This window comes from Anomaloglossus baeobatrachus, unplaced genomic scaffold, assembly GCF_048569485.1.
Source record: "Anomaloglossus baeobatrachus isolate aAnoBae1 unplaced genomic scaffold, aAnoBae1.hap1 Scaffold_2961, whole genome shotgun sequence".
Classification (NCBI taxonomy): Eukaryota; Metazoa; Chordata; class Amphibia; order Anura; family Aromobatidae; genus Anomaloglossus; species Anomaloglossus baeobatrachus.
The window spans coordinates 1-24,048 of NW_027442401.1; the positions used below are offsets into that span (position 1 = coordinate 1).

Consider the following 24,048-nt stretch of genomic DNA (forward strand, 5'->3'; position numbering starts at 1 on the left):
CAGATGCCAATTCTAGATGTTATCACACCTGTGGTCACTGCAGCAGCAGGTGAATCCACTTTGTCCAAAAGGGATCTATTCCATTCAATTGCAAATGATCTAGATAAGACAGAGAACTGCAGCACGGGGACATAGCCGAGTTGGTCAGGTTGAGTGGTGATGAGTTTGCTATTTGGATGAATAAAGAAAGTCAAAAGTGTGAAAGATAAAAAACAAAAGGAGGAAGTGTGAAAAGTGAATGGGCCAAATTGAGGTGCATATGAAGACGTATGCTTTCTTCCAATTCATTAAATCGGGCTAATATGAATCAGGTGAATTGAGTTCTGCTTTTGGAAACTGGGTTAAGAAGGGGTGCACCGTTCCTGGAGGTACTGCAATACCAGGTCAATGCGTGGAGTGGACAGAGCAAGCTCTTTTTCCATCTCCCTGTTCTAAAAATCCATTTAATATATGGTCCCCAGATAGGGGACGTATCAGATATTAAACTGATAAGAACAGATACTACACTTGATCTTAGCCAAAAGGCCGAGAAGCGATAACCAGAATTGGTTTGGGCCTCGAGTGGCACCCTGGCCTATGCCGGACACATCTTAGGGAGAGAGAGCGAGAGGGAGACAAACCCACGCCTACACAAGACATTTTGTCACCCAAGCCAACCCTTGAAAAGGCTGCTTTGCAGAGCCAAAACAAGAAGAATGGTGCGTTTTGCAGCCGCCGCCCACTGCAATGAATCTGAATAACTCCTCCTTTAGGGCGCAAGCAACTCCCCTCCCCCTTGCAGTCTTTCCAATTCACGATACAAAAAGACGGACAGGACAGGTTGCCTGACTTTCCGTCACTGCCACCCTTTGCCATCCTTACCCGTAGAAAGCCCTTTCATCATCCCCAAACCCTAATCTTTTCCCTTTCCTTCCCAGCCCCCAAACCCTGCCCTCTGTACCTTTCTCACCACCCGCTTCCCTTCTCCTGTCATCCCCCTACCACCCGGGAAAAAAAGAGATTGCCCCCTCCTTCCACTAGCCCACCCTCCCACCCAAAGAACAACTTCTTCTGCGCAGCTTGTTTTCTAGGCAGCAGCGCTATTGTGATGTCATCGGGGGGCATTGTGACAAGCCGCCAGTGTTCCGTCTCTTCATGTTGTGCACAGTTCAAACGGAAAATACATCAACAGGCAGACTACAGAAAAGCTTACTATCAAAGGTTAGAGGGGGGCTTTCTCAGAGGGCTTTTTACAGTTTTTCTATTCCCAATTAGCCGTTTAAGTGTACTTATTGAAAGTAGTAATTCTTTCATAGGCCGCCCTTTCTTAGTATTTGACGTTCCTTATATTGCGGTATGAGGCTTCGCAGTAGGTTGCAAACATTCATCACCCATGACTGTCCCCAATTGAGCTCAGAAGCTCAATGTCTATCATGACCTCTCTTTTAGAATGTCCAAGAGCAAGCAAACTATTCCTCCAGGAGAGGGCGCCAACAGACTACTAAAGAGATCATCATTACTCAAAGAAAACCCCAAAAACCAATGCATGATAGGAATAAACAGGTAACTTTCTTTGGAGTGGAAGCGGAGAGATCGCACCAGATGCCAATTCTAGATGTTATCACACCTGTGGTCACTGCAGCAGCAGGTGAATCCACTTTGTCCAAAAGGGATCTATTCCATTCAATTGCAAATGATCTAGATAAGACAGAGAACTGCAGCACGGGGACATAGCCGAGTTGGTCAGGTTGAGTGGTGATGAGTTTGCTATTTGGATGAATAAAGAAAGTCAAAAGTGTGAAAGATAAAAAACAAAAGGAGGAAGTGTGAAAAGTGAATGGGCCAAATTGAGGTGCATATGAAGACATATGCTTTCTTCCAATTCATTAAATCGGGCTAATATGAATCAGGTGAATTGAGTTCTGCTTTTGGAAACTGGGTTAAGAAGGGGTGCACCGTTCCTGGAGGTACTGCAATACCAGGTCAATGCGTGGAGTGGACAGAGCAAGCTCTTTTTCCATCTCCCTGTTCTAAAAATCCATTTAATATATGGTCCCCAGATAGGGGACGTATCAGATATTAAACTGATAAGAACAGATACTACACTTGATCTTAGCCAAAAGGCCGAGAAGCGATAACCAGAATTGGTTTGGGCCTCGAGTGGCACCCTGGCCTATGCCGGACACATCTTAGGGAGAGAGAGCGAGAGGGAGACAAACCCACGCCTACACAAGACATTTTGTCACCCAAGCCAACCCTTGAAAAGGCTGCTTTGCAGAGCCAAAACAAGAAGAATGGTGCGTTTTGCAGCCGCCGCCCACTGCAATGAATCTGAATAACTCCTCCTTTAGGGCGCAAGCAACTCCCCTCCCCCTTGCAGTCTTTCCAATTCACGATACAAAAAGACGGACAGGACAGGTTGCCTGACTTTCCGTCACTGCCACCCTTTGCCATCCTTACCCGTAGAAAGCCCTTTCATCATCCCCAAACCCTAATCTTTTCCCTTTCCTTCCCAGCCCCCAAACCCTGCCCTCTGTACCTTTCTCACCACCCGCTTCCCTTCTCCTGTCATCCCCCTACCACCCGGGAAAAAAAGAGATTGCCCCCTCCTTCCACTAGCCCACCCTCCCACCCAAAGAACAACTTCTTCTGCGCAGCTTGTTTTCTAGGCAGCAGCGCTATTGTGATGTCATCGGGGGGCATTGTGACAAGCCGCCAGTGTTCCGTCTCTTCATGTTGTGCACAGTTCAAACGGAAAATACATCAACAGGCAGACTACAGAAAAGCTTACTATCAAAGGTTAGAGGGGGGCTTTCTCAGAGGGCTTTTTACAGTTTTTCTATTCCCAATTAGCCGTTTAAGTGTACTTATTGAAAGTAGTAATTCTTTCATAGGCCGCCCTTTCTTAGTATTTGACGTTCCTTATATTGCGGTATGAGGCTTCGCAGTAGGTTGCAAACATTCATCACCCATGACTGTCCCCAATTGAGCTCAGAAGCTCAATGTCTATCATGACCTCTCTTTTAGAATGTCCAAGAGCAAGCAAACTATTCCTCCAGGAGAGGGCGCCAACAGACTACTAAAGAGATCATCATTACTCAAAGAAAACCCCAAAAACCAATGCATGATAGGAATAAACAGGTAACTTTCTTTGGAGTGGAAGCGGAGAGATCGCACCAGATGCCAATTCTAGATGTTATCACACCTGTGGTCACTGCAGCAGCAGGTGAATCCACTTTGTCCAAAAGGGATCTATTCCATTCAATTGCAAATGATCTAGATAAGACAGAGAACTGCAGCACGGGGACATAGCCGAGTTGGTCAGGTTGAGTGGTGATGAGTTTGCTATTTGGATGAATAAAGAAAGTCAAAAGTGTGAAAGATAAAAAACAAAAGGAGGAAGTGTGAAAAGTGAATGGGCCAAATTGAGGTGCATATGAAGACGTATGCTTTCTTCCAATTCATTAAATCGGGCTAATATGAATCAGGTGAATTGAGTTCTGCTTTTGGAAACTGGGTTAAGAAGGGGTGCACCGTTCCTGGAGGTACTGCAATACCAGGTCAATGCGTGGAGTGGACAGAGCAAGCTCTTTTTCCATCTCCCTGTTCTAAAAATCCATTTAATATATGGTCCCCAGATAGGGGACGTATCAGATATTAAACTGATAAGAACAGATTTTTGATTTAACAGCATCTTTATTATCATGCACTACTCACAAAAAGGTAACAAACCGTGTACAGTGCCGCAGCCCCGTACACACAGAAATATACAATCATTCTTACATAGCCATAGAGTACGACGCACTAAACTATACATCACGCTCCTATGCTATCCATAACACTCAAGCTGAAAGAAAAAGTTAGACAATAAATAACGACGAACCGGCGATTGGGGGGTGGGGGTAGGGGAAAAGGGGGATAGGGTGGGGAAATCACAGGCCCGAAGCTTTATTGAAAGACGCACATAACGGGAAAAGGAGGGAGGGGGCATTGAAGAGGTTTAAACCTCCTCCTCGGCGCTGTCGTCCGGACTGTCCATGATGGAATAGTCTCTGAGCAGGCTGTGGATCAGCCTGCGGCAATCCTGGATAGACATCCTCTCCCTCTTCAAGATGAGCCGGTTCCTGGCGACCCAAATAGCGTCCTTAAAGCAGTTCATAAGGCGCCAAGCCTCCTGGATGGCTCCAACGGTGTGAGTCCCAGGGAAGAGTCCATAAAGTACGGAATGGTATGATAGGCTCCCTCTGGGGACGGAGTTCCTCAGGTCATCCTCCAGGGCAACCAACAGGCGCTGTGCAAAACGGCAGTCCCAAAAGGCGTGCAGCGATGTTTCCTCCACGAAGGGGCACCTTGGGCAGTACCGGGTTTTGCACAGGTTCCGGGCGTGCATGAATGACCGGACGGGCAGTCCGCCCTGTATCGCCATCCATGACAAGTCCTTGTGCCCGTTGGTCAATCCAGCCGATGACACGTTTGTCCAAACAGTCTCCAGTGTGTCGTGATGAAGTCCTGGAATGTTCTCCATTTCGTCCTTGGCTCTGATGAGTTTGTGGATAGTCTTTGGCTTCCACAAATCAGGCTTGAGTCCCTCCAGTTGGTGTTCCCTCACAAACCGAACCACGTCTCCGTAGAACCATGGCGTCGTCCAGTTGTAGGGGAAGGAGCTGTCCCACTTGTCCCAGCCTAACCGTCTCCAAAGGGGGAGCAGGAAGAAGCGAGACATGGACCCACCCGCGGAACCTCTCTTGACTCGCAGAGTTCGGCGAACGCAGTCACATACGAAGGAGGATCGCAGGAGGGTGGGGATATCGGGTACGCCCTTCCCACCCTTGCGAGGATCCTTGTACATGATGCTCCGCTTTACTCTGTCCATCTTGGATCCCCAGACAAAACGAAACACCGTCCTGGTAATGGCCCTGCACACGGTGGCAAGGGGGGGCCAGGCCTGGGCCGTGTACTGCAGCACGGGCAGTACCTCGTTACGCAGGACCAGTGCTTTGCCCTCACAGGTGAGGCGTCTGAGGCTCCACAGACCGATCCGTTGGGTGATCTTGGTCAAGCGTTCCTCCCAGGACTTGAGGGCTGCTCCTTCCTTCCCGAACCAGACTCCAAGAACCTTGATGAAATCCGGCTGGATGCTGAAAGGGAAGGGGGCGGAAGAGGCCGGCTGCCAGTCCCCGAAGAGCATGGCTTCCGACTTCCCGCAGTTGACTTTGGCTCCCGAAGCCCGTCCGAAGGTCTCACAGGTCTGGACGAGGGTGTCGACTGAGCGCCGGTCCGCGCAGAAGACGGTCACGTCGTCCATGTAGAGCGAGCACTTGACCTCGAAGCGTTCTGGTCCTGGTGCGGTGATCCCTCTGATCTCTCCATTCCGCCGGATAGCCTCTGCAAAGAGTTCTATAACACAAACAAAAAGAAGAGGTGACAGAGGACAGCCTTGTCTGACCCCTGAGAGGACCGGGAAGGGGTCAGTCTTCCAGCCGTTTACCAACACCGAGCTGTGAATATCAAAATACATTAGTTGGACATACAAGCAAAACATGTTACCCAAACCTAACCTGTGCAGAGCTTTGCCCAGGAACTCATGGGAAACACGGTCGAAGGCCTTTTCCTGATCCAACGAGATCAGGGCTGCGTGCACCCGGCGGGCTTTGATGTACTCGACCGTGTCCCGCATGAGAGCCAGGCTGTCTGCGATGCGACGTCCGGGGATGCCGCAGGTCTGATCCGGGTGGATGATCCGTCCGATAACAGTCTTCAATCTCGTTGCCATCGTCTTGGCCAGGATCTTGTAGTCGACGTTCAGAAGGGTGATGGGACGCCAATTCTTCAGGTCGCACCTCTCTCCTTTACGCTTGTACAGGATCGTGACCATTCCTTCCCTCAGAGATGGAGGCATTCTGCCCTCCACCACCATCTCCTCATACAGCCCTAACAGGTCCGGACAGATTAGGTCTCCCAGCGCTACATAGAGCTCTGCTGGGAGGCCGTCACTGCCCGGTGTCCTGCCAGAGCTAAAGGATTTGGCGGCCGAGAGCAGCTCGTCCACCGTCAGAGGAACATCCATGGCCGCCGCGTCTGCAGGGTCAAGATGGTTAGTGATACCTGACAGGAACTTATCGGCGGCCTCGGGGTCAGTAGTCTTGCGGGCGTAGAGTTCGCTGTAGAAGTCGCTGACGACCTTCATCACGTTCTCTTTCCCGCGTCGCATGCTTCCACTCTCGTCTCGTAGTTCATTCATGGGCGTGTGACCGGCGTGGAGTTTCCTGAAAAAGAACGAGTTACATTTCTCACCCTTCTCCAGGTTCTCCACTTTGGAACGGAAGACAATTCGCTCGGACTCCTCCTCGAAGTGCCTTTTCAGGCTCCTCTTAGTCTCCTCCAGCTCCTCTCTCACGTCCCAGCCGCATCGAAGAAGGTCCTGCAGGGAACGCAGCTCACGCTGGAGTCTCCTGAAGTCCCTCCTCTTCAGACACGCCTGTTGTTGACTCTTTGCCTGAAAGAAGAAACGGAACTCGAGTTTAACGTATTCCCACCAGTCAGAAACAGACTGGAAGCCCGCCTTGTAGGCCCGCCACGTGGAGTAGGCAGCTCTAAGCTCCTCCAGAATCTCACCCTTTTCCAGCAGAGAGCAGTTCAGCTTCCAGGAGCCCGGGCCAATGGGGAAGCCATGGCCCAGCACACCTTGAAAGTGAATGGCTCTGTGGTCAGAGAAGAAGCAGGGGACCATCGAGTGCCCACTCCGCCCAACCGCCCGAGAGGTAAACACAAAGTCAATCCTGGAACGCAGCGAGCCATCGGATCGGCACCATGAATAGTTCACGGATCCGTGTCCGATGGAGCCAACAACGTCCACAAGAGAGGCTTCGGTCACCATCTCAATGAGCAGTTTGGATGTGACGTCCAACTTGGCAGCCGTTCCAGAACTGCGTCCATCCTCCTCAATCGGGCAGTTGAAATCCCCGGCCATCACTACCGTCCTGGCGGTAGCGAGCTGAGGGCGCAGGGCTTGGAGGAGCTCCAGTCGATCGCTCTTCACAGGAGAAGCGTACACATTGATGAACCTGACAGGTTCTCCCGCCCAGGTGCCATCCACGAGCAGTAACCTGCCGCAGACGATTTCCTGAACAGAGTCCAATGTGAAGGCGCTTCCCCTGATCAGCACGGCGACCCCCGCGGACCTACAGTCGCCTCCGCCGGACCAGTAGGATGGGCCATGGGTCCACTCCCTGGCCAGATGGTTGAAGGACCTAGAGGAGGGAAGGGAGCATTCCTGCAGGAAAAATACATCACTAGACTGAGTGTTAAGGAACGCAAAAATTGTCTGACGTCGGAACTTGTCTCTGATGCTCCTAACATTAATGGAAAAGATGTTAATGTTAGCAGTCATTGGAGGAAAGAGAAAGTTAGCGCAGGCGGTGTGCCTTAGTTACCACTCCGGTCGGGCGGTTCTTCCTCTTTGGCACCTGCTGGTAAGGGTATCTCCAGCAGACCCTCTTCTTCTAGCTGATCGAGCAGGGATGGTGCCTCAGTGGCTTCCGACTCCTCCATTTCTTCTTCGGCCACAAGGGACTCCACCATCTGCTCCAACACGTCCGGTTCTGGGAGGAGGCCATCCTCCTCTTCCTGGGGTGGATTGGGATCCACAATGAACAGCTTGGAAGGTTCTGCGACAGGACTATCTTCCACCTTCCTTTTCCTTTGGCCTGTACCTGAGGAGACAAGAGCTGGAAAATCCTCCTCGGTGAAAAGTGCAAGAGTGCTGAGGTCCTCTGCTCTCATGGTCTGGGGAGGGAGAGTGGGCTTTGGGGGGGGGGGTGAGGAGACCAACTGAGGAGTAGGGAAATGAGGTGGAGGTAGTGGAATCCTCAGTAGGGTTGGCCGGGGGGGGAGGGGTTTGGACAGGGGTGACAGGGGGGGGGACCAGGGAGGGGGCAACAGTTTTCTTACCCTTTTTCCTGGACTCCGTGGCTGCTGGGGCATCGGCTGGAGCCACGGTCGCCGGGTTCTTGGCCGCCTTGTCCTTGGCCTCTGTGGCCTTGGTCGTAGCTGCCTTGGTCGACGAAGCTGCGACTACCCGATACTGGGTCACCGCGGCAACCCTTGCCCAGGATTTCTCCCGCTGTGGGCAGTCCTTGTAAAGGTGGTCCGCCTGTCCACATAGGTTGCAAGTCTTCTTCTTTGGGCAGTCCTTGGAGCTGTGTCCCGTCACCCGGCAAACCCTGCAGGCGTCCTCCTTGCAGGTCTTCATCGAATGCCCTTTCCCGCCACATTTCCTGCAGTTGTGTGGCATGTCCGGGTAGTAGATGAGACCAAAGGAGTTTCCCAGAGAGAATGTCGGGGGCAGGTGCTGGAGACCATCCTCGGATGCTGGTTCCCTGTAGAGTCGAACGGTTACTGACCACTTACCCGTCCAGAATCCGTTGCCGTTAAGGATGTGGGATGGCTCCCTCACCACTGTGCAGAGACGTCCCAGGAACGTGGAGATGTCTCTTCCTGGGGTGTGCGGGTTCCGCATGGAGACCGTGATCCTCTTCTCATCCCTCTGTATAGGACAGGATCCTAAAAAAGAATGAAAAGGGGAGTCCGGCATTGCTGCGTTCATCGCCTCCCAGTATCTCCTGCAGGCATTCACCGTGGCAAAGGTTACCAGAAAAATGCCAGTCATGAAGGTCTGGACACTCAGGGTTTCCGCCCTGGAGAAGCCCTGATCCAGAATCATCTTCTTGCAGAACACGTCGCTGGACATGTCCGGCAACCTACCATCCACCGCCTTTAGCTTCAGGGCGACCGTCTGCCGCATCCAAGGCTCCAGGGTTGGAGCCTTTTCAGGCGGCGTCCGGGCTCCCTCCGGCTGGCTGGCGTCGGAGGTAGGGGCCTCTTGGGCCGAAGAAGCCTCTGGATGAGCCTTCCTGGAGGTCCCTGGGTCCTGAGCCTTCTTGGCTGCCTTCTCTGGCTTGCTTGCCATGGCTGGTTCCTGCTTGAGTTCCCGGAGCTGGATCTTGGATTCTTCTCCGGGTGTCTTCTCCCGCTGTGTTCCTCCTCGAAGTTCCTCTGGTCTCCCCAAGTCTTCTCCGAGCCTTCGTCTTCTTGCTTCTTTCTGCCAAGCTCTTCTTCCGTCCGATCTCCCTCTTCCGGTCTCGGCTGGGCTTCGGAGCTCGTCTCCCTGATCGTATCTCGTCAAGTGTAGCTAGCTCAGTTTGTTCTGATAAGAACAGATACTACACTTGATCTTAGCCAAAAGGCCGAGAAGCGATAACCAGAATTGGTTTGGGCCTCGAGTGGCACCCTGGCCTATGCCGGACACATCTTAGGGAGAGAGAGCGAGAGGGAGACAAACCCACGCCTACACAAGACATTTTGTCACCCAAGCCAACCCTTGAAAAGGCTGCTTTGCAGAGCCAAAACAAGAAGAATGGTGCGTTTTGCAGCCGCCGCCCACTGCAATGAATCTGAATAACTCCTCCTTTAGGGCGCAAGCAACTCCCCTCCCCCTTGCAGTCTTTCCAATTCACGATACAAAAAGACGGACAGGACAGGTTGCCTGACTTTCCGTCACTGCCACCCTTTGCCATCCTTACCCGTAGAAAGCCCTTTCATCATCCCCAAACCCTAATCTTTTCCCTTTCCTTCCCAGCCCCCAAACCCTGCCCTCTGTACCTTTCTCACCACCCGCTTCCCTTCTCCTGTCATCCCCCTACCACCCGGGAAAAAAAGAGATTGCCCCCTCCTTCCACTAGCCCACCCTCCCACCCAAAGAACAACTTCTTCTGCGCAGCTTGTTTTCTAGGCAGCAGCGCTATTGTGATGTCATCGGGGGGCATTGTGACAAGCCGCCAGTGTTCCGTCTCTTCATGTTGTGCACAGTTCAAACGGAAAATACATCAACAGGCAGACTACAGAAAAGCTTACTATCAAAGGTTAGAGGGGGGCTTTCTCAGAGGGCTTTTTACAGTTTTTCTATTCCCAATTAGCCGTTTAAGTGTACTTATTGAAAGTAGTAATTCTTTCATAGGCCGCCCTTTCTTAGTATTTGACGTTCCTTATATTGCGGTATGAGGCTTCGCAGTAGGTTGCAAACATTCATCACCCATGACTGTCCCCAATTGAGCTCAGAAGCTCAATGTCTATCATGACCTCTCTTTTAGAATGTCCAAGAGCAAGCAAACTATTCCTCCAGGAGAGGGCGCCAACAGACTACTAAAGAGATCATCATTACTCAAAGAAAACCCCAAAAACCAATGCATGATAGGAATAAACAGGTAACTTTCTTTGGAGTGGAAGCGGAGAGATCGCACCAGATGCCAATTCTAGATGTTATCACACCTGTGGTCACTGCAGCAGCAGGTGAATCCACTTTGTCCAAAAGGGATCTATTCCATTCAATTGCAAATGATCTAGATAAGACAGAGAACTGCAGCACGGGGACATAGCCGAGTTGGTCAGGTTGAGTGGTGATGAGTTTGCTATTTGGATGAATAAAGAAAGTCAAAAGTGTGAAAGATAAAAAACAAAAGGAGGAAGTGTGAAAAGTGAATGGGCCAAATTGAGGTGCATATGAAGACGTATGCTTTCTTCCAATTCATTAAATCGGGCTAATATGAATCAGGTGAATTGAGTTCTGCTTTTGGAAACTGGGTTAAGAAGGGGTGCACCGTTCCTGGAGGTACTGCAATACCAGGTCAATGCGTGGAGTGGACAGAGCAAGCTCTTTTTCCATCTCCCTGTTCTAAAAATCCATTTAATATATGGTCCCCAGATAGGGGACGTATCAGATATTAAACTGATAAGAACAGATACTACACTTGATCTTAGCCAAAAGGCCGAGAAGCGATAACCAGAATTGGTTTGGGCCTCGAGTGGCACCCTGGCCTATGCCGGACACATCTTAGGGAGAGAGAGCGAGAGGGAGACAAACCCACGCCTACACAAGACATTTTGTCACCCAAGCCAACCCTTGAAAAGGCTGCTTTGCAGAGCCAAAACAAGAAGAATGGTGCGTTTTGCAGCCGCCGCCCACTGCAATGAATCTGAATAACTCCTCCTTTAGGGCGCAAGCAACTCCCCTCCCCCTTGCAGTCTTTCCAATTCACGATACAAAAAGACGGACAGGACAGGTTGCCTGACTTTCCGTCACTGCCACCCTTTGCCATCCTTACCCGTAGAAAGCCCTTTCATCATCCCCAAACCCTAATCTTTTCCCTTTCCTTCCCAGCCCCCAAACCCTGCCCTCTGTACCTTTCTCACCACCCGCTTCCCTTCTCCTGTCATCCCCCTACCACCCGGGAAAAAAAGAGATTGCCCCCTCCTTCCACTAGCCCACCCTCCCACCCAAAGAACAACTTCTTCTGCGCAGCTTGTTTTCTAGGCAGCAGCGCTATTGTGATGTCATCGGGGGGCATTGTGACAAGCCGCCAGTGTTCCGTCTCTTCATGTTGTGCACAGTTCAAACGGAAAATACATCAACAGGCAGACTACAGAAAAGCTTACTATCAAAGGTTAGAGGGGGGCTTTCTCAGAGGGCTTTTTACAGTTTTTCTATTCCCAATTAGCCGTTTAAGTGTACTTATTGAAAGTAGTAATTCTTTCATAGGCCGCCCTTTCTTAGTATTTGACGTTCCTTATATTGCGGTATGAGGCTTCGCAGTAGGTTGCAAACATTCATCACCCATGACTGTCCCCAATTGAGCTCAGAAGCTCAATGTCTATCATGACCTCTCTTTTAGAATGTCCAAGAGCAAGCAAACTATTCCTCCAGGAGAGGGCGCCAACAGACTACTAAAGAGATCATCATTACTCAAAGAAAACCCCAAAAACCAATGCATGATAGGAATAAACAGGTAACTTTCTTTGGAGTGGAAGCGGAGAGATCGCACCAGATGCCAATTCTAGATGTTATCACACCTGTGGTCACTGCAGCAGCAGGTGAATCCACTTTGTCCAAAAGGGATCTATTCCATTCAATTGCAAATGATCTAGATAAGACAGAGAACTGCAGCACGGGGACATAGCCGAGTTGGTCAGGTTGAGTGGTGATGAGTTTGCTATTTGGATGAATAAAGAAAGTCAAAAGTGTGAAAGATAAAAAACAAAAGGAGGAAGTGTGAAAAGTGAATGGGCCAAATTGAGGTGCATATGAAGACGTATGCTTTCTTCCAATTCATTAAATCGGGCTAATATGAATCAGGTGAATTGAGTTCTGCTTTTGGAAACTGGGTTAAGAAGGGGTGCACCGTTCCTGGAGGTACTGCAATACCAGGTCAATGCGTGGAGTGGACAGAGCAAGCTCTTTTTCCATCTCCCTGTTCTAAAAATCCATTTAATATATGGTCCCCAGATAGGGGACGTATCAGATATTAAACTGATAAGAACAGATACTACACTTGATCTTAGCCAAAAGGCCGAGAAGCGATAACCAGAATTGGTTTGGGCCTCGAGTGGCACCCTGGCCTATGCCGGACACATCTTAGGGAGAGAGAGCGAGAGGGAGACAAACCCACGCCTACACAAGACATTTTGTCACCCAAGCCAACCCTTGAAAAGGCTGCTTTGCAGAGCCAAAACAAGAAGAATGGTGCGTTTTGCAGCCGCCGCCCACTGCAATGAATCTGAATAACTCCTCCTTTAGGGCGCAAGCAACTCCCCTCCCCCTTGCAGTCTTTCCAATTCACGATACAAAAAGACGGACAGGACAGGTTGCCTGACTTTCCGTCACTGCCACCCTTTGCCATCCTTACCCGTAGAAAGCCCTTTCATCATCCCCAAACCCTAATCTTTTCCCTTTCCTTCCCAGCCCCCAAACCCTGCCCTCTGTACCTTTCTCACCACCCGCTTCCCTTCTCCTGTCATCCCCCTACCACCCGGGAAAAAAAGAGATTGCCCCCTCCTTCCACTAGCCCACCCTCCCACCCAAAGAACAACTTCTTCTGCGCAGCTTGTTTTCTAGGCAGCAGCGCTATTGTGATGTCATCGGGGGGCATTGTGACAAGCCGCCAGTGTTCCGTCTCTTCATGTTGTGCACAGTTCAAACGGAAAATACATCAACAGGCAGACTACAGAAAAGCTTACTATCAAAGGTTAGAGGGGGGCTTTCTCAGAGGGCTTTTTACAGTTTTTCTATTCCCAATTAGCCGTTTAAGTGTACTTATTGAAAGTAGTAATTCTTTCATAGGCCGCCCTTTCTTAGTATTTGACGTTCCTTATATTGCGGTATGAGGCTTCGCAGTAGGTTGCAAACATTCATCACCCATGACTGTCCCCAATTGAGCTCAGAAGCTCAATGTCTATCATGACCTCTCTTTTAGAATGTCCAAGAGCAAGCAAACTATTCCTCCAGGAGAGGGCGCCAACAGACTACTAAAGAGATCATCATTACTCAAAGAAAACCCCAAAAACCAATGCATGATAGGAATAAACAGGTAACTTTCTTTGGAGTGGAAGCGGAGAGATCGCACCAGATGCCAATTCTAGATGTTATCACACCTGTGGTCACTGCAGCAGCAGGTGAATCCACTTTGTCCAAAAGGGATCTATTCCATTCAATTGCAAATGATCTAGATAAGACAGAGAACTGCAGCACGGGGACATAGCCGAGTTGGTCAGGTTGAGTGGTGATGAGTTTGCTATTTGGATGAATAAAGAAAGTCAAAAGTGTGAAAGATAAAAAACAAAAGGAGGAAGTGTGAAAAGTGAATGGGCCAAATTGAGGTGCATATGAAGACGTATGCTTTCTTCCAATTCATTAAATCGGGCTAATATGAATCAGGTGAATTGAGTTCTGCTTTTGGAAACTGGGTTAAGAAGGGGTGCACCGTTCCTGGAGGTACTGCAATACCAGGTCAATGCGTGGAGTGGACAGAGCAAGCTCTTTTTCCATCTCCCTGTTCTAAAAATCCATTTAATATATGGTCCCCAGATAGGGGACGTATCAGATATTAAACTGATAAGAACAGATACTACACTTGATCTTAGCCAAAAGGCCGAGAAGCGATAACCAGAATTGGTTTGGGCCTCGAGTGGCACCCTGGCCTATGCCGGACACATCTTAGGGAGAGAGAGCGAGAGGGAGACAAACCCACGCCTACACAAGACATTTTGTCACCCAAGCCAACCCTTGAAAAGGCTGCTTTGCAGAGCCAAAACAAGAAGAATGGTGCGTTTTGCAGCCGCCGCCCACTGCAATGAATCTGAATAACTCCTCCTTTAGGGCGCAAGCAACTCCCCTCCCCCTTGCAGTCTTTCCAATTCACGATACAAAAAGACGGACAGGACAGGTTGCCTGACTTTCCGTCACTGCCACCCTTTGCCATCCTTACCCGTAGAAAGCCCTTTCATCATCCCCAAACCCTAATCTTTTCCCTTTCCTTCCCAGCCCCCAAACCCTGCCCTCTGTACCTTTCTCACCACCCGCTTCCCTTCTCCTGTCATCCCCCTACCACCCGGGAAAAAAAGAGATTGCCCCCTCCTTCCACTAGCCCACCCTCCCACCCAAAGAACAACTTCTTCTGCGCAGCTTGTTTTCTAGGCAGCAGCGCTATTGTGATGTCATCGGGGGGCATTGTGACAAGCCGCCAGTGTTCCGTCTCTTCATGTTGTGCACAGTTCAAACGGAAAATACATCAACAGGCAGACTACAGAAAAGCTTACTATCAAAGGTTAGAGGGGGGCTTTCTCAGAGGGCTTTTTACAGTTTTTCTATTCCCAATTAGCCGTTTAAGTGTACTTATTGAAAGTAGTAATTCTTTCATAGGCCGCCCTTTCTTAGTATTTGACGTTCCTTATATTGCGGTATGAGGCTTCGCAGTAGGTTGCAAACATTCATCACCCATGACTGTCCCCAATTGAGCTCAGAAGCTCAATGTCTATCATGACCTCTCTTTTAGAATGTCCAAGAGCAAGCAAACTATTCCTCCAGGAGAGGGCGCCAACAGACTACTAAAGAGATCATCATTACTCAAAGAAAACCCCAAAAACCAATGCATGATAGGAATAAACAGGTAACTTTCTTTGGAGTGGAAGCGGAGAGATCGCACCAGATGCCAATTCTAGATGTTATCACACCTGTGGTCACTGCAGCAGCAGGTGAATCCACTTTGTCCAAAAGGGATCTATTCCATTCAATTGCAAATGATCTAGATAAGACAGAGAACTGCAGCACGGGGACATAGCCGAGTTGGTCAGGTTGAGTGGTGATGAGTTTGCTATTTGGATGAATAAAGAAAGTCAAAAGTGTGAAAGATAAAAAACAAAAGGAGGAAGTGTGAAAAGTGAATGGGCCAAATTGAGGTGCATATGAAGACGTATGCTTTCTTCCAATTCATTAAATCGGGCTAATATGAATCAGGTGAATTGAGTTCTGCTTTTGGAAACTGGGTTAAGAAGGGGTGCACCGTTCCTGGAGGTACTGCAATACCAGGTCAATGCGTGGAGTGGACAGAGCAAGCTCTTTTTCCATCTCCCTGTTCTAAAAATCCATTTAATATATGGTCCCCAGATAGGGGACGTATCAGATATTAAACTGATAAGAACAGATACTACACTTGATCTTAGCCAAAAGGCCGAGAAGCGATAACCAGAATTGGTTTGGGCCTCGAGTGGCACCCTGGCCTATGCCGGACACATCTTAGGGAGAGAGAGCGAGAGGGAGACAAACCCACGCCTACACAAGACATTTTGTCACCCAAGCCAACCCTTGAAAAGGCTGCTTTGCAGAGCCAAAACAAGAAGAATGGTGCGTTTTGCAGCCGCCGCCCACTGCAATGAATCTGAATAACTCCTCCTTTAGGGCGCAAGCAACTCCCCTCCCCCTTGCAGTCTTTCCAATTCACGATACAAAAAGACGGACAGGACAGGTTGCCTGACTTTCCGTCACTGCCACCCTTTGCCATCCTTACCCGTAGAAAGCCCTTTCATCATCCCCAAACCCTAATCTTTTCCCTTTCCTTCCCAGCCCCCAAACCCTGCCCTCTGTACCTTTCTCACCACCCGCTTCCCTTCTCCTGTCATCCCCCTACCACCCGGGAAAAAAAGAGATTGCCCCCTCCTTCCACTAGCCCACCCTCCCACCCAAAGAACAACTTCTTCTGCGCAGCTTGTTTTCTAGGCAGCAGCGCTATTGTGATGTCATCGGGGGGCATTGTGACAAGCCGCCAGTGTTCCGTCTCTTCATGTTGTGCACAGTTCAAACGGAAAATACATCAACAGGCAGACTACAGAAAAGCTTACTATCAAAGGTTAGAGGGGGGCTTTCTCAGAGGGCTTTTTACAGTTTTTCTATTCCCAATTAGCCGTTTAAGTGTACTTATTGAAAGTAGTAATTCTTTCATAGGCCGCCCTTTCTTAGTATTTGACGTTCCTTATATTGCGGTATGAGGCTTCGCAGTAGGTTGCAAACATTCATCACCCATGACTGTCCCCAATTGAGCTCAGAAGCTCAATGTCTATCATGACCTCTCTTTTAGAATGTCCAAGAGCAAGCAAACTATTCCTCCAGGAGAGGGCGCCAACAGACTACTAAAGAGATCATCATTACTCAAAGAAAACCCCAAAAACCAATGCATGATAGGAATAAACAGGTAACTTTCTTTGGAGTGGAAGCGGAGAGATCGCACCAGATGCCAATTCTAGATGTTATCACACCTGTGGTCACTGCAGCAGCAGGTGAATCCACTTTGTCCAAAAGGGATCTATTCCATTCAATTGCAAATGATCTAGATAAGACAGAGAACTGCAGCACGGGGACATAGCCGAGTTGGTCAGGTTGAGTGGTGATGAGTTTGCTATTTGGATGAATAAAGAAAGTCAAAAGTGTGAAAGATAAAAAACAAAAGGAGGAAGTGTGAAAAGTGAATGGGCCAAATTGAGGTGCATATGAAGACGTATGCTTTCTTCCAATTCATTAAATCGGGCTAATATGAATCAGGTGAATTGAGTTCTGCTTTTGGAAACTGGGTTAAGAAGGGGTGCACCGTTCCTGGAGGTACTGCAATACCAGGTCAATGCGTGGAGTGGACAGAGCAAGCTCTTTTTCCATCTCCCTGTTCTAAAAATCCATTTAATATATGGTCCCCAGATAGGGGACGTATCAGATATTAAACTGATAAGAACAGATACTACACTTGATCTTAGCCAAAAGGCCGAGAAGCGATAACCAGAATTGGTTTGGGCCTCGAGTGGCACCCTGGCCTATGCCGGACACATCTTAGGGAGAGAGAGCGAGAGGGAGACAAACCCACGCCTACACAAGACATTTTGTCACCCAAGCCAACCCTTGAAAAGGCTGCTTTGCAGAGCCAAAACAAGAAGAATGGTGCGTTTTGCAGCCGCCGCCCACTGCAATGAATCTGAATAACTCCTCCTTTAGGGCGCAAGCAACTCCCCTCCCCCTTGCAGTCTTTCCAATTCACGATACAAAAAGACGGACAGGACAGGTTGCCTGACTTTCCGTCACTGCCACCCTTTGCCATCCTTACCCGTAGAAAGCCCTTTCATCATCCCCAAACCCTAATCTTTTCCCTTTCCTTCCCAGCCCCCAAACCCTGCCCTCTGTACCTTTCTCACCACCCGCTTCCCTTCTCCTGTCATCCCCCTACCACCCGGGAAAAAAAGAGATTGCCCCCTCCTTCCACTAGCCCACCCTCCCACCCAAAGAACAACTTCTTCTGCGCAGCTTGTTTTCTAGGCAGCAGCGCTATTGTGATGTCATCGGGGGGCATTGTGACAAGCCGCCAGTGTTCCGTCTCTTCATGTTGTGCACAGTTCAAACGGAAAATACATCAACAGGCAGACTACAGAAAAGCTTACTATCAAAGGTTAGAGGGGGGCTTTCTCAGAGGGCTTTTTACAGTTTTTCTATTCCCAATTAGCCGTTTAAGTGTACTTATTGAAAGTAGTAATTCTTTCATAGGCCGCCCTTTCTTAGTATTTGACGTTCCTTATATTGCGGTATGAGGCTTCGCAGTAGGTTGCAAACATTCATCACCCATGACTGTCCCCAATTGAGCTCAGAAGCTCAATGTCTATCATGACCTCTCTTTTAGAATGTCCAAGAGCAAGCAAACTATTCCTCCAGGAGAGGGCGCCAACAGACTACTAAAGAGATCATCATTACTCAAAGAAAACCCCAAAAACCAATGCATGATAGGAATAAACAGGTAACTTTCTTTGGAGTGGAAGCGGAGAGATCGCACCAGATGCCAATTCTAGATGTTATCACACCTGTGGTCACTGCAGCAGCAGGTGAATCCACTTTGTCCAAAAGGGATCTATTCCATTCAATTGCAAATGATCTAGATAAGACAGAGAACTGCAGCACGGGGACATAGCCGAGTTGGTCAGGTTGAGTGGTGATGAGTTTGCTATTTGGATGAATAAAGAAAGTCAAAAGTGTGAAAGATAAAAAACAAAAGGAGGAAGTGTGAAAAGTGAATGGGCCAAATTGAGGTGCATATGAAGACGTATGCTTTCTTCCAATTCATTAAATCGGGCTAATATGAATCAGGTGAATTGAGTTCTGCTTTTGGAAACTGGGTTAAGAAGGGGTGCACCGTTCCTGGAGGTACTGCAATACCAGGTCAATGCGTGGAGTGGACAGAGCAAGCTCTTTTTCCATCTCCCTGTTCTAAAAATCCATTTAATATATGGTCCCCAGATAGGGGACGTATCAGATATTAAACTGATAAGAACAGATACTACACTTGATCTTAGCCAAAAGGCCGAGAAGCGATAACCAGAATTGGTTTGGGCCTCGAGTGGCACCCTGGCCTATGCCGGACACATCTTAGGGAGAGAGAGCGAGAGGGAGACAAACCCACGCCTACACAAGACATTTTGTCACCCAAGCCAACCCTTGAAAAGGCTGCTTTGCAGAGCCAAAACAAGAAGAATGGTGCGTTTTGCAGCCGCCGCCCACTGCAATGAATCTGAATAACTCCTCCTTTAGGGCGCAAGCAACTCCCCTCCCCCTTGCAGTCTTTCCAATTCACGATACAAAAAGACGGACAGGACAGGTTGCCTGACTTTCCGTCACTGCCACCCTTTGCCATCCTTACCCGTAGAAAGCCCTTTCATCATCCCCAAACCCTAATCTTTTCCCTTTCCTTCCCAGCCCCCAAACCCTGCCCTCTGTACCTTTCTCACCACCCGCTTCCCTTCTCCTGTCATCCCCCTACCACCCGGGAAAAAAAGAGATTGCCCCCTCCTTCCACTAGCCCACCCTCCCACCCAAAGAACAACTTCTTCTGCGCAGCTTGTTTTCTAGGCAGCAGCGCTATTGTGATGTCATCGGGGGGCATTGTGACAAGCCGCCAGTGTTCCGTCTCTTCATGTTGTGCACAGTTCAAACGGAAAATACATCAACAGGCAGACTACAGAAAAGCTTACTATCAAAGGTTAGAGGGGGGCTTTCTCAGAGGGCTTTTTACAGTTTTTCTATTCCCAATTAGCCGTTTAAGTGTACTTATTGAAAGTAGTAATTCTTTCATAGGCCGCCCTTTCTTAGTATTTGACGTTCCTTATATTGCGGTATGAGGCTTCGCAGTAGGTTGCAAACATTCATCACCCATGACTGTCCCCAATTGAGCTCAGAAGCTCAATGTCTATCATGACCTCTCTTTTAGAATGTCCAAGAGCAAGCAAACTATTCCTCCAGGAGAGGGCGCCAACAGACTACTAAAGAGATCATCATTACTCAAAGAAAACCCCAAAAACCAATGCATGATAGGAATAAACAGGTAACTTTCTTTGGAGTGGAAGCGGAGAGATCGCACCAGATGCCAATTCTAGATGTTATCACACCTGTGGTCACTGCAGCAGCAGGTGAATCCACTTTGTCCAAAAGGGATCTATTCCATTCAATTGCAAATGATCTAGATAAGACAGAGAACTGCAGCACGGGGACATAGCCGAGTTGGTCAGGTTGAGTGGTGATGAGTTTGCTATTTGGATGAATAAAGAAAGTCAAAAGTGTGAAAGATAAAAAACAAAAGGAGGAAGTGTGAAAAGTGAATGGGCCAAATTGAGGTGCATATGAAGACGTATGCTTTCTTCCAATTCATTAAATCGGGCTAATATGAATCAGGTGAATTGAGTTCTGCTTTTGGAAACTGGGTTAAGAAGGGGTGCACCGTTCCTGGAGGTACTGCAATACCAGGTCAATGCGTGGAGTGGACAGAGCAAGCTCTTTTTCCATCTCCCTGTTCTAAAAATCCATTTAATATATGGTCCCCAGATAGGGGACGTATCAGATATTAAACTGATAAGAACAGATACTACACTTGATCTTAGCCAAAAGGCCGAGAAGCGATAACCAGAATTGGTTTGGGCCTCGAGTGGCACCCTGGCCTATGCCGGACACATCTTAGGGAGAGAGAGCGAGAGGGAGACAAACCCACGCCTACACAAGACATTTTGTCACCCAAGCCAACCCTTGAAAAGGCTGCTTTGCAGAGCCAAAACAAGAAGAATGGTGCGTTTTGCAGCCGCCGCCCACTGCAATGAATCTGAATAACTCCTCCTTTAGGGCGCAAGCAACTCCCCTCCCCCTTGCAGTCTTTCCAATTCACGATACAAAAAGACGGACAGGACAGGTTGCCTGACTTTCCGTCACTGCCACCCTTTGCCATCCTTACCCGTAGAAAGCCCTTTCATCATCCCCAAACCCTAATCTTTTCCCTTTCCTTCCCAGCCCCCAAACCCTGCCCTCTGTACCTTTCTCACCACACCGCTTCCCTTCTCCTGTCATCCCCCTACCACCCGGGAAAAAAAGAGATTGCCCCCTCCTTCCACTAGCCCACCCTCCCACCCAAAGAACAACTTCTTCTGCGCAGCTTGTTTTCTAGGCAGCAGCGCTATTGTGATGTCATCGGGGGGCATTGTGACAAGCCGCCAGTGTTCCGTCTCTTCATGTTGTGCACAGTTCAAACGGAAAATACATCAACAGGCAGACTACAGAAAAGCTTACTATCAAAGGTTAGAGGGGGGCTTTCTCAGAGGGCTTTTTACAGTTTTTCTATTCCCAATTAGCCGTTTAAGTGTACTTATTGAAAGTAGTAATTCTTTCATAGGCCGCCCTTTCTTAGTATTTGACGTTCCTTATATTGCGGTATGAGGCTTCGCAGTAGGTTGCAAACATTCATCACCCATGACTGTCCCCAATTGAGCTCAGAAGCTCAATGTCTATCATGACCTCTCTTTTAGAATGTCCAAGAGCAAGCAAACTATTCCTCCAGGAGAGGGCGCCAACAGACTACTAAAGAGATCATCATTACTCAAAGAAAACCCCAAAAACCAATGCATGATAGGAATAAACAGGTAACTTTCTTTGGAGTGGAAGCGGAGAGATCGCACCAGATGCCAATTCTAGATGTTATCACACCTGTGGTCACTGCAGCAGCAGGTGAATCCACTTTGTCCAAAAGGGATCTATTCCATTCAATTGCAAATGATCTAGATAAGACAGAGAACTGCAGCACGGGGACATAGCCGAGTTGGTCAGGTTGAGTGGTGATGAGTTTGCTATTTGGATGAATAAAGAAAGTCAAAAGTGTGAAAGATAAAAAACAAAAGGAGGAAGTGTGAAAAGTGAATGGGCCAAATTGAGGTGCATATGAAGACGTATGCTTTCTTCCAATTCATTAAATCGGGCTAATATGAATCAGGTGAATTGAGTTCTGCTTTTGGAAACTGGGTTAAGAAGGGGTGCACCGTTCCTGGAGGTACTGCAATACCAGGTCAATGCGTGGAGTGGACAGAGCAAGCTCTTTTTCCATCTCCCTGTTCTAAAAATCCATTTAATATATGGTCCCCAGATAGGGGACGTATCAGATATTAAACTGATAAGAACAGATACTACACTTGATCTTAGCCAAAAGGCCGAGAAGCGATAACCAGAATTGGTTTGGGCCTCGAGTGGCACCCTGGCCTATGCCGGACACATCTTAGGGAGAGAGAGCGAGAGGGAGACAAACCCACGCCTACACAAGACATTTTGTCACCCAAGCCAACCCTTGAAAAGGCTGCTTTTGCAGAGCCAAAACAAGAAGAATGGTGCGTTTTGCAGCCGCCGCCCACTGCAATGAATCTGAATAACTCCTCCTTTAGGGCGCAAGCAACTCCCCTCCCCCTTGCAGTCTTTCCAATTCACGATACAAAAAGACGGACAGGACAGGTTGCCTGACTTTCCGTCACCTGCCACCCTTTGCCATCCTTACCCGTAGAAAGCCCTTTCATCATCCCCAAACCCTAATCTTTTCCCTTTCCTTCCCAGCCCCCAAACCCTGCCCTCTGTACCTTTCTCACCACCCCGCTTCCCTTCTCCTGTCCATCCCCCTACCACCCGGGAAAAAAAGAGATTGCCCCCTCCTTCCACTAGCCCACCCTCCCACCCAAAGAACAACTTCTTCTGCGCAGCTTGTTTTCTAGGCAGCAGCGCTATTGTGATGTCATCGGGGGGCATTGTGACAAGCCGCCAGTGTTCCGTCTCTTCATGTTGTGCACAGTTCAAACGGAAAATACATCAACAGGCAGACTACAGAAAAGCTTACTATCAAAGGTTAGAGGGGGGCTTTCTCAGAGGGCTTTTTACAGTTTTTCTATTCCCAATTAGCCGTTTAAGTGTACTTATTGAAAGTAGTAATTTCTTTCATAGGCCGCCCTTTCTTAGTATTTGACGTTCCTTATATTGCGGTATGAGGCTTCGCAGTAGGTTGCAAACATTCATCACCCATGACTGTCCCCAATTGAGCTCAGAAGCTCAATGTCTATCATGACCTCTCTTTTAGAATGTCCAAGAGCAAGCAAACTATTCCTCCAGGAGAGGGCGCCAACAGACTACTAAAGAGATCATCATTACTCAAAGAAAACCCCAAAAACCAATGCATGATAGGAATAAACAGGTAACTTTCTTTGGAGTGGAAGCGGAGAGATCGCACCAGATGCCAATTCTAGATGTTATCACACCTGTGGTCACTGCAGCAGCAGGTGAATCCACTTTGTCCAAAAGGGATCTATTCCATTCAATTGCAAATGATCTAGATAAGACAGAGAACTGCAGCACGGGGACATAGCCGAGTTGGTCAGGTTGAGTGGTGATGAGTTTGCTATTTGGATGAATAAAGAAAGTCAAAAGTGTGAAAGATAAAAAACAAAAGGAGGAAGTGTGAAAAGTGAATGGGCCAAATTGAGGTGCATATGAAGACGTATGCTTTCTTCCAATTCATTAAATCGGGCTAATATGAATCAGGTGAATTGAGTTCTGCTTTTGGAAACTGGGTTAAGAAGGGGTGCACCGTTCCTGGAGGTACTGCAATACCAGGTCAATGCGTGGAGTGGACAGAGCAAGCTCTTTTTCCATCTCCCTGTTCTAAAAATCCATTTAATATATGGTCCCCAGATAGGGGACGTATCAGATATTAAACTGATAAGAACAGATACTACACTTGATCTTAGCCAAAAGGCCGAGAAGCGATAACCAGAATTGGTTTGGGCCTCGAGTGGCACCCTGGCCTATGCCGGACACATCTTAGGGAGAGAGAGCGAGAGGGAGACAAACCCACGCCTACACAAGACATTTTGTCACCCAAGCCAACCCTTGAAAAGGCTGCTTTGCAGAGCCAAAACAAGAAGAATGGTGCGTTTTGCAGCCGCCGCCCACTGCAATGAATCTGAATAACTCCTCCTTTAGGGCGCAAGCAACTCCCCTCCCCCTTGCAGTCTTTCCAATTCACGATACAAAAAGACGGACAGGACAGGTTGCCTGACTTTCCGTCACTGCCACCCTTTGCCATCCTTACCCGTAGAAAGCCCTTTCATCATCCCCAAACCCTAATCTTTTCCCTTTCCTTCCCAGCCCCCAAACCCTGCCCTCTGTACCTTTCTCACCACCCGCTTCCCTTCTCCTGTCATCCCCCTACCACCCGGGAAAAAAAGAGATTGCCCCCTCCTTCCACTAGCCCACCCTCCCACCCAAAGAACAACTTCTTCTGCGCAGCTTGTTTTCTAGGCAGCAGCGCTATTGTGATGTCATCGGGGGGCATTGTGACAAGCCGCCAGTGTTCCGTCTCTTCATGTTGT

The 24,048-nt window shown here is 48.7% G+C and overlaps 11 non-coding genes and 2 pseudogenes across 11 annotated transcripts; all 13 read right to left on the reverse strand.

The window, feature by feature from the left end:
- Positions 1-346: 346 nt before the first annotated feature.
- On the reverse strand, positions 347-537 carry LOC142267574 (U2 spliceosomal RNA). Its single transcript, XR_012733426.1, has one exon. It is a non-coding gene; the product is annotated as a U2 spliceosomal RNA (small nuclear RNA).
- Positions 538-1,924: 1,387 nt separating this feature from the next.
- On the reverse strand, positions 1,925-2,115 carry LOC142267614 (U2 spliceosomal RNA). The gene has a single exon (XR_012733458.1). It is a non-coding gene; the product is annotated as a U2 spliceosomal RNA (small nuclear RNA).
- A 1,387-nt stretch (positions 2,116-3,502) lies between these two features.
- On the reverse strand, positions 3,503-3,706 carry LOC142267598 (U2 spliceosomal RNA; annotated as a pseudogene).
- A 5,440-nt stretch (positions 3,707-9,146) lies between these two features.
- LOC142267603 (U2 spliceosomal RNA) lies at positions 9,147-9,236 on the reverse strand (annotated as a pseudogene).
- A 1,387-nt stretch (positions 9,237-10,623) lies between these two features.
- LOC142267626 (U2 spliceosomal RNA) lies at positions 10,624-10,814 on the reverse strand. The gene has a single exon (XR_012733469.1). It is a non-coding gene; the product is annotated as a U2 spliceosomal RNA (small nuclear RNA).
- A 1,387-nt stretch (positions 10,815-12,201) lies between these two features.
- LOC142267638 (U2 spliceosomal RNA) lies at positions 12,202-12,392 on the reverse strand. Its single transcript, XR_012733480.1, has one exon. It is a non-coding gene; the product is annotated as a U2 spliceosomal RNA (small nuclear RNA).
- Positions 12,393-13,779: 1,387 nt separating this feature from the next.
- LOC142267650 (U2 spliceosomal RNA) lies at positions 13,780-13,970 on the reverse strand. The gene has a single exon (XR_012733491.1). It is a non-coding gene; the product is annotated as a U2 spliceosomal RNA (small nuclear RNA).
- A 1,387-nt stretch (positions 13,971-15,357) lies between these two features.
- Positions 15,358-15,548, reverse strand: LOC142267581 (U2 spliceosomal RNA). The gene has a single exon (XR_012733432.1). It is a non-coding gene; the product is annotated as a U2 spliceosomal RNA (small nuclear RNA).
- A 1,387-nt stretch (positions 15,549-16,935) lies between these two features.
- On the reverse strand, positions 16,936-17,126 carry LOC142267593 (U2 spliceosomal RNA). The gene has a single exon (XR_012733443.1). It is a non-coding gene; the product is annotated as a U2 spliceosomal RNA (small nuclear RNA).
- A 1,387-nt stretch (positions 17,127-18,513) lies between these two features.
- LOC142267605 (U2 spliceosomal RNA) lies at positions 18,514-18,704 on the reverse strand. Its single transcript, XR_012733450.1, has one exon. It is a non-coding gene; the product is annotated as a U2 spliceosomal RNA (small nuclear RNA).
- A 1,387-nt stretch (positions 18,705-20,091) lies between these two features.
- LOC142267606 (U2 spliceosomal RNA) lies at positions 20,092-20,282 on the reverse strand. Its single transcript, XR_012733451.1, has one exon. It is a non-coding gene; the product is annotated as a U2 spliceosomal RNA (small nuclear RNA).
- Positions 20,283-21,670: 1,388 nt separating this feature from the next.
- Positions 21,671-21,861, reverse strand: LOC142267607 (U2 spliceosomal RNA). The gene has a single exon (XR_012733452.1). It is a non-coding gene; the product is annotated as a U2 spliceosomal RNA (small nuclear RNA).
- Positions 21,862-23,253: 1,392 nt separating this feature from the next.
- LOC142267609 (U2 spliceosomal RNA) lies at positions 23,254-23,444 on the reverse strand. The gene has a single exon (XR_012733453.1). It is a non-coding gene; the product is annotated as a U2 spliceosomal RNA (small nuclear RNA).
- Positions 23,445-24,048: the final 604 nt, after the last annotated feature.